Below are 9,818 nucleotides of genomic sequence, written 5' to 3' on the forward strand. Positions count from 1 at the left end.
TGTGGAGACTGGCACAATGAACTCTCTACAATCAGAGCAAAACTTGTTTGTGCAGGAGACAGAAGTTCTTCTTGGGGCCAGCCCAAGAAAGTAGAACACACTACCCCAGGAACCAAGGGCCACCATAAACCTCAGCACCTTCCTCTCCAAGTGCAAAGCACATTTGTTTGACCTACCTGCTTTAACATAAACACATCCATCCTCTACCAAAACAAGACACTCCAGTGCACACGCTTCTCCTTCTGAGGAGAGAACAAACATGTGACAGATGTGTAGTCACATTGCTTAATGCCATACTGGAAGGATCTCCGGTACTGCAGTAACATGTGCCACACAAACCTGAACAGAACAGAGAAGAATAGAATTGAACATGGACAGCAGCAGGTTATGCTTCCCTTTACTGCCCTGCCAGCATTCCTCCTCCCTAGAAGGATCCCCTCTTGGGATGATAGGGCAATTCATTTTCAGTGTCCCATTTAGTCCTTGCTCTCTCTGCTGAGACGGACATAAAGAGGGAAAATTGGTGCCACTTCTAAGGGTGTTTTTGGTAATATGGACACCTGTCCCTGCAAGGACTGGACCAAGATCAAACTTGGCCCTATGCATATTGATAAAACTTTAATAAAATGCTGAAACCCCATAATTCTGTCCAACTGGGAATTTTAATGGCTAAAAATAGAAAAAAAGACTTAGAAATAAACATCGATGTGATCCATCGAAATTACATAAAAATAAAAATAAAATTCTGCCAAGCCTAATTCTAATGGGTCCTTGAAGCTTTCCTTTTGGATACCTCTTTTCACTGTCTCACATTCATATTAAACAATGTGTGAAGTTCCCTGGGGTCCCTCGGGCTGCTGTATGAAGAGGGAGGCTGGCACAGGGTAAACAACATTGCCCAGGAGGTTCTGTTTTCTTTTACCTCTTCCAACGGTCCTAAACAAAACTGCAACTGTCAAATCAAAGGCCTTAGTGATTGGGAATCATTCTTCAAGTCCATGAGCGGAGCAGTGCTGTGGAATACCAACAAGGACAGAACTGTATGAAAAGGAACTTGAAATGGAAATTTAGTTCTGCCCGTCAGTTGTAGCTTTTTAACACCTTTCACACAAGCACCACTGAGAACTTTATAAAACTGTTAATCAATTGGGGAAGCAAGGCTGGAAAAAAAAAATCAGTTTTCCAAATGGTACTTTGATACTATACTTTTCTGTGATGTTTTCTGTAAGTTCACATGGTGAGAACAAGGTTTTCTTGCCACATTCTGTACAAACTGTGAAAAGTACAAGACAACATTTTTAATTGAAATTGTCATTCAGCAGCCTTTGGCTGGGGAAAAAAACCTTGCAAAAACTGGACATCAACAGTACATAAACCCATATAAGGGACTGTGTTCAAAGGTTTCAGAAGTGCACATGTGCAATGGTGTACACAAATAGTGCAGATACATAATTTAATTGCAGTATTTGCACAAACATCAACTATTTGTTTTGACATGAAAGAGGAAAATTGTTTGGTTGTTAAAACAACAGTAAAAGAGGATAGCAACTGGCTTGTTGCCCCTGACAATGGACACCCCATTACTGACGTCCAAGATGACATCATTTTTCACCCAAGCTGGCCACTTTTGGAAAGAGGATCACTAAGGCCACGTGAAACACTAAGGCCAAGTGTTTCAGCTGTATGTCTGCACTTTAAATCTACAGGGAGGTAAATCCAAGTCTGGTCAACCTCATCTCCCAGCTGCATGGTTGTGAATCCTCTGAAGCCAGTACCACAGAATTTTTGGCTGCAATTGGTCCCTGAGGGGGATGCCAGTGGATGGCAATTTATGGCAGCTTTCTATTGTTATAACTTCTTCCCCTGAGTAGACTTTCCTGCACCACTGGAGACCTCTGACAAGGCAGAATTCAGCACAGACCCTGGGCAGTGATTTATAGCTCTTTATCAGAGAGCATGAAATAGACATGGTTTCCTTAAAAAGGCAGATTAACACTCTGCAAATCTCATCGGAGAGAAGAAATTCTATAAAAGACACTCCACAATTATGCACAATAGGGCTCAACTCTCTGCACTGGAAGCTAATGTAGATTGTCACAGGGTCACTGGCCTCTTTAAATGAAGCAGGTCTAGCTCCCCTGTGCCAGTACAGGTGCCCCCAGTTTGGCCAGTTAAGACTGTGGGGCAGCACCTAGGACTATATGGGATCAAGGAGAATCAGAGAAGGAGGAGGTTGTTCCTGAAGGAAGCTGTGTGAGGTTTGTGGGGAAAGCTGAAGACAGCAAAGGGAGTTGCTTGCTGATTGCCAAGTTGGTGAGCCAGAGCTGAGGACTGAAGGGAGAATAGCAGTGGAGGGGCTTAACTCCTGATGTTTCCATGCTGGAGGCCTGAGGGCCAGGGGAACAGTGGAAGGGTCTAGCTGCTGACCTATCTGAGAGAAGAAATTAACATAAGAAGGATGGGAGGAAGTGTGATAGATGCTCCCTTAGTGAGGATGAACTTCCAGCAGAGAGGCTGGGTGTGTATGTTGTTGCTGGGAAGAGCAGCGTTGCACTCCACCTGGAGGAGCTGGGGTGGTCCTCCTGACAGAAAGCCAGGAGAGGAGCAAAAAAGAGCCCATGTGTAGTGGAAGATGCTTAAGTGTGGTATGTTCTATATTGATGGACTGATGCTGTGGGATGTAAGGACTATTTGTGCTGTGGATGACAAAAAGACTGCATTGGTTCTTTTGTTATGGATTATCTGTGATATGTTTTTGTAATAAATCAGCCATGAGGAGGCAAGAGTCTTAGAGTCGTTAGGAGCCTGGGAAGGGAAATGAGACGGTAACGCTGGTGTTGGGATACCCAGCCACAAGGGCTCAGGGATTACAGGGGATAGTTCACCAAAATATGGAATTGTGTTATGTGATTGATTGACTTTGTTGTTGTTATAACAGTATAACCACTATTGTTGTTTTATTGATGACTGAAGACAATGTACAGGGACAACCGAGAGACCAGTTGGCTGTGAACTACAATATTTCAATTCTAATCAAGGGTCTGTGCACATTAATACAAGCCTGAGGATGTTCCTGCACATTAATACAAGCCTGAGGATGTTCCAAAAATAGGATTGATAGATAATGAAATTGATCTTCTTTTGGCATGACAGCCCTAAAGTAAAAGTAATGCAAAGGTTTCCAACCTCAGCTGTTGGACTCAAAGTGAAGTCATCAGGTGGAACAGTGTAAAAGCAAAAGGCATTTGAAAGTTCATAAGGAGCAATCAATAGAAGTTCCATCTGCTCAACATTAATTTCCAGATGTTCCTGTGTCCATCGGTGTTGAGCTCCAGACAGAGCCAAACAGGGAGAATAGACACCAGCGGAACAGAGAGGTAAATCCAAGTCTGGTCAGCATGAAAAACATGCCCTGACCTACAACAGAACTTCCACAAGGCAACTTAGGGATGTTGAAAAGGACAGAGCCACCAGTAAGACCCAGGAAGCTCCACAGAAAACAGCAGCTAGTTCAGAAGAAGAGCTCTCTGTTATGAATGGCACAGACACATGCAGCATAGATCAAGAAAGGCTTCATTTCAACAAGACCGTTCATACCCATCTGTTAGCTTCCTCAGCCTCCTAAGAAATTGATCACACGCAGTGCAGGTTTGGAGAGTTATCTATATAGGTATAAGGTAAAAAGGGATAAGCAAAACAGAAGACGAGAGAAGCCAGTCCTATGTTAGTGTTGAGAGGCCGTTAAGCCTAAGAGGGAGCACATGCTAGAAGGTAAGCACCTCATTAGCCTGAGTCTTATTTAAGCTCACCTCAGATATGCCCATATGGATAACACATGGTAAAAGACAAAACATAGACACTGGACAATATTTGGTGCTACAGAGCTCCATTTTGGTGCTTCAAGCTCTTCCAGTGACATTTTGAGATTTTCTGTCCATCAAGCAGTGTGGAAGGGCCCTTCTCTGAATTAAAGGAAATAATTGCTAGTTGCTTGCTAGTGCAATAGAGACAAAACGTTAGAGAGTTTTCATGTGATCTGTAAGTAACTGCATTGTGCTGGTGGTCGTTGGTGCCCTCTCAGACAAGGCACTTACTGCAATTCCCAATGAACAGGGTAAGCTGCTCAGGAACTTGGTAGCATTAACACTGCCACTGGCAGCCACAAAGTAAGCTACCAAAATGCCTCACTAGCACAAATGTTACACTTATGCCTATGTGCAACAGGGTAGAAAGTTTGTTCTATTGACCCACCCCATTAGCAGGTGTTGGAACACTGCAGGGGAGATGCTGAGCATTGTGGCAGGAGAAGATGGAATTGGTACTTCAGACAGAAGGAACTAAGGTCTGGGGAAAAGTCTCTTCAGGAAAACCCTTGCAACAGTCAACTTGGGGAGAATACTTAAGCTAAGGTGTGTGTTTTTGTTGCCTTGCTATTGAGTTACCAATGAAGCCAAGTCCCAGAAATGGGATAAGCCTGAAAAGGATCATGGTCTAAAAGTGCAAAGCATAATTTCTTTGAATAATTACTAGTTCAAAATGTAAATTTCGGATGCACCTTCCGTTGCTCCCCATTACTTTGCACAGGGGCTAATATTTCCAGGAAATGGTGTCAGTTATACTCGTATCAGCAGCAAGGAAGAGAATCACAGAAATGTAGAGCTGGAAGGGACCTCAAGAGGTATCTAGGCCAGTCCCCTGCGCTAAGCCAGGATGATGTATACCTAATCTATCCCTGGCAGGTGTTTGTCCAACCTGTTCCTAAAAACCTCTAATGACAGGGATTCCACAACCTCCCTTGGAAACCTAGTCCAGAGCTTAACTATCCTTATAGTTAGGATTTTTTTTTCTAATAGGTTACCTAAATCTCCCTTTCAGCAGATTCAGCCCATTACTTCTTGTCCTACCTTCATTGGACATGGAGAACAATTGATCACCGTTCTCTTTATAACAGCCCTTAATACATTTAAAGACTGTTATTAGGTTCCACATCATTTCTTTCCTAAAAAGTAAACATCCCCAGTTTTTATGCTGTTCAAGACTTTATTCTAGGAGAATTTCAGTTACTAAACTAAAATGTGTTGCGGGAAGCATCTTTCAGTTTTGGCTTCTTCATAATGCATTGCCTTCATGTATTAAACGTTGGCTCTTGCAAGTCTAATTGGATTACAGCAGCTAGTAACTCCTTATGTGTATGGGGGTTTGGGGTTGCACGTGAATGTATTATTATTGTTGTTATCAGCTAAAGGACAGAAACTCTGGCTTTCAGTCCAGAGCTAGAAGGAAAGTATCTGAGGAGTGTTATTATTGATAGTCTGGTAAGTAACAAATTCTGACCTGCAAATTATTAGCTACACTAGCACACTCACTTCTTTTTCATGAGTCCTACAAAATATTGTCCAGCAATAATAGAGAAGTTAAAGTTGAGGGACAAGCAGGTATAGCTGCTGTACATTTCTTTAACACCAAACAAAATATCAAAGTAACAGAAGTATACATAACAACTTGTGTTTATGGTGAGTTCATCCTTCTCCATAGGCCCTTATATGCTGTTTGTCATCTAAGACTGGAAACTCTTTGGGACAGGGCCTGTATCTTCCTATGTGTGCATGTAAACTGTGCCTAAAGCATTGTGAGCACTACTAGAATACAAGAAGTCATTGAAATATTCCCCAAAACATTTGAATAATAAATGTAGGGGTCAATCCTGAAATCTCTGCACACTGTCACTGACCCAAAGGGTGATTTGGGTGTGGAAGAAAGGTGAGTTCTGACCCCTAATCTTTGTCAGAACCACTGTTTATGCACTGAGATATAAATCGGTAAAATGAACAGATTTAAGAGAGAAGCAGGGATTGGTCTTCAAAAAGTAAGCAAACTGCAGAGGTCGATTCCAAGAAAAAATTGCTTCAGGGTTATGATGAGTGCCATGTACATCCTTGAGACCCATTCTCCTGCTGATGTAAAATGGTGCAGCACTGTTGAAATCCAGGGAGCTGCACTGATATATACCAGCAGAGTATCTGGCCCTTTGTCTGTCTTATATACTCTGTGTGGTGAAAAAGATTTAGTGTGTGAAAACAGAGAGAGATATGTAAATGATGTAGGGCTTAGTTTGTCTAAATAAAACTTTTAAATGAGCCTTTCTTCAGAACAGGGTCTCCCAGGTTTGGGAATCTCAGAAAAAAATTCATAGTATGCTGCTGTTTCAGGGAAAGGTCATGTAACTCATTATCTGAAATTGTTGCTAACATAACTGCAGTGCTGCTCTTACATATGCTTAGGGAGCATGTGAGAATTTCCTGGGTTGAGGCACTTTATTCAATCCCCTTCTTCCCCTCTTCGTCCCCCCTCCCCATGATCTCACTGATTTCATGTCAGCCATCTGATTCCAGTATTTAAAACAAAATAAACAGCCTGGTTTGTTGCTGCTGCCGCCACCACCACCTGTCACCTCCTAAGACCCCCTGTAAGTACGTGCTAAGGTCTCACATGTTCCCCAGAGACTTGTTCTGTGAAATGTGGGTTTTGAGCCATTCTATTGTGAGTTGATCAATGGACTATAAACTAGGAATGATATGATTTGTGTGTCAGGTGTGGAGGCTACAGCTGCAGCCATGATTGTAGTCATTGGGGTTGACATGAACGGTTTTTTTATTGACCAAAATATGTCCGAGAGAGAGCTCCAAACCCCAATTCAGTGTGTGATAAACTCAGCTGCTGTTCCCACAGGGTGCCTGTGGGAGATTATAAAAGCATTAATATGTAAGGCAGACTTTTTTTTAAAAAATCACAGTTCTACTGAGAGCAACAAAAGAGCCATCTGTGTTTGCACAGAAGAAGTCAGACATGCTTTAGAAGGTTGCTTCAGAGCATAAGGATGCAGTACAGCAGGAAAGTGACTCTCACAGTTCACAGGAAGAGCTGCTTCATGAGGCAATCTTTGCACTGCAGTGTTAAGAGCCCCCAAAAGACAAGTCACCCTGGGCTCGTGACAGAGCTAAGGGCAAGTAGGGAAAACATGTTTGTTGCAAATGTGTCTCATGGCCCCATTTCAGGAAAGCAGTTAAGCAGGTGCTTATGCCCATCCCAATTCAGGATAGCTATTAAAGTTAAGCACAAGCTTAAGTATTTTCCTGAATTTGGTCTCATTTTATTGTGGGCATTTGGGCACCCCAGATATTTGCTTTTCCACCAATTCTACTAAATGAGCGTTTCTGCATTGGAAAAAAGCAAGTGTTTTAATGTTGTTGTTTTTCTCCAAAGCCACCAAAAAGAACTGTCAAATATCCCCATTTCATTTGAGAATCAGCACTTTTCTCCTGGATGTATTTTTTTATTGGTTTTTATACTAAAGATCCCCTTTTCAAGTGAAAAAAATGGAAATGAGTGTTTTTTCTACAGATTTTTTTTAACATTGCCATTCATAATAAAAATGAAAACATCAAATTGGGAATATTGTACATTTCATTGTGAATATTTTGCATGCCCAGATCGCAGATGACATTTTAAAATAACAAGACAGTTTAATTTTGAACCTGATCACTTACAGTAAAGCAAAAGGCATTTTGTTATTAGCAAAATGTGATTAAAAGATGCAATTTATTTTCTCAGCAAAAAATATAAGCAGTAAAACAAGGCATTGCTGATCAAATTTACACAAACAAATCATTTGTTTGAGCAAACTGACCTTAAAGGGTTTTGTGCATATAAATCCTACTATTCATATGCATATTTGTGTGCAAAAATAACATATGGATATGATTTTCATACTCAGAACAGAAATGGAAAAGAGTCTGAGGCTTCTTGGAAAATATGTCCCAGATTAGTAACAAACTCTAAGAAACCAGATTATTTCTTTTATCATTTAACTTTTTTAATCACACTACCTTTAAAAACCTGAAAAGCTACTGAAGTATCTTTTTGATACTATAACACTTGTAGAGTATATCAGCTATAAGATGCTGCCACCCAGAGGTGATAAACAGTATTTTTCTTACAGCTTACACTAATAGTTGATTATTAATCAATATTGTATATACAATGCTATAGGTGTACATGGTACTGTACAAATACACGAGATGCAAAAACTAGATCCAATTATATAAAATTGCATCCCAAAAGATATTTAAAGTATAATAAGATTAAAAAGTAACATGCTCCAGAGTTAGGACATTCCAGAATTTAAGATTACTTGTGAAATCTTAATTCAGCTCCCCTGTGACTGTATTATGATACAGTCTTCAATCACAGGTTCACATACAGTGTTTTACACAGGATCCCTGCCTTGTTCAGTGCACAGGATAGACCTGCTCGGGGATGAATCTGTGTTTTGTAATGAAGAAGATTGTTGACTGTGTGACTATAGGCCTCCAGACCCATTTGTTACAGAAGTTAAAAGGTGTGTAGTGAATGAGGCAGGGGATTGTGGGAAGGGAAAGGATGATCTCATGGCTAAGGCAGTTGAATTCTGCTCTGGAGAACTGGATTCTACCCAGGGCCAGCTCCAGGTTTTTTACTGCCCCAAGCGCCCCCCCCCCCACCCCCACACCCCCAAAAAAGCCAGAGTACTGCCGCCGAAGTAAAAAAAACCCGGAGTGCCGGCCCTTGAAAAGAGCCGCCCCAAGCACATGCTTGGAATGCTGGGGCCTAGAGTCGGCCCTGATTCTACCCTTACCTCTACTGTAGAGTACCTGTGTGGTGATAGGCAAATTACAGGTGGCCACTGTGAGGCACCCAAAAAATGAGGACCAATCTTGAGACCTGGGGCCTGGTTTACAGAAGGGCTGAGCACTTACAGCTTAACTGAAGTCAACGGGAGCTGTGCTTTTAACATATAAAGTGCATGCCCCAAATTAGTGGATAATTATTGCCTTAATTCTTCTCTGTCTCACTTCCCACTCTGTAAAATGGGAATAACAACGCCCCCCCCACCATCTCACAGGGGTGTTGTGAAAATAAATTCATTAATAATTAATTCTGTATTCAGAGCAGGGTTTGAATCCCTTCCCGGCCTCCTCATCCCAGTTATCCCCTCACAAACACCCCAAGCTCCTTGTCCCAAAGTCCTTGCCCACCCATCCCAGTTTTGCCACCCCAGCTCCAGTCTTCGTCCTCTCCCTCCAATGTCTGTTCCCAGTCCCAGTATTGTTTTTCCCAGTCCCTCTGGCTCCTTGTCCGAATCTACTCCCTACCCCACCCCAAGGTCCAGCTTTTGTGATCTTTGCGCTTGAGTCGGGTTGTTTCCTCCTCCTCCTCCTCACTCTGCCTAGGTGTCAGCAGGGAGAATATGGACAGCACAAGAGAGACCATCATCCTGCTCTCAGTTTCAGGGGCTTCTATGACAGCAGTCCCCAGCAGCAGCAATTTCAGAGAAAGTCCTCATACTCTTTGCCGTGCACTGCCCTGAACTGGAGCATGGAATTTTACTTCTACTAATCTGAGCGCCACTAACTCTTCAGAAAGAGGTCCCCAGCTCAACAATGTTATCTCCGTCTCATCTAAATTAAGCCACAGTCAGTCAGTTCTCATCCAAATCTCAGGTTCATCCGGTCCAATGGTTCTCAATCTGTTTGGGCTCGGGACTCGTTTGTAAACCTGCATGGGCTGTTGGGACCCAGTAAATAGCATTTGTGCAAAAAACATCTGGGTTAGTAAATATTTCTTACCCACAGTATGTGATATACACATTATGGAATAAGTACTAAATATACAGTGTGGACCATTGCAGCAGCTCCAGTCCTGGATTGCTGGCTGTACTCGGCTCCCTGCTCCAGGCATTGTGACCTCCAGGGTTGCCGCACTGCTCAGGTTTAGCCAGG

Source organism: Gopherus flavomarginatus, chromosome 5 (assembly GCF_025201925.1).
Source record: "Gopherus flavomarginatus isolate rGopFla2 chromosome 5, rGopFla2.mat.asm, whole genome shotgun sequence".
In the NCBI taxonomy this organism is placed as follows: domain Eukaryota; kingdom Metazoa; phylum Chordata; order Testudines; family Testudinidae; genus Gopherus; species Gopherus flavomarginatus.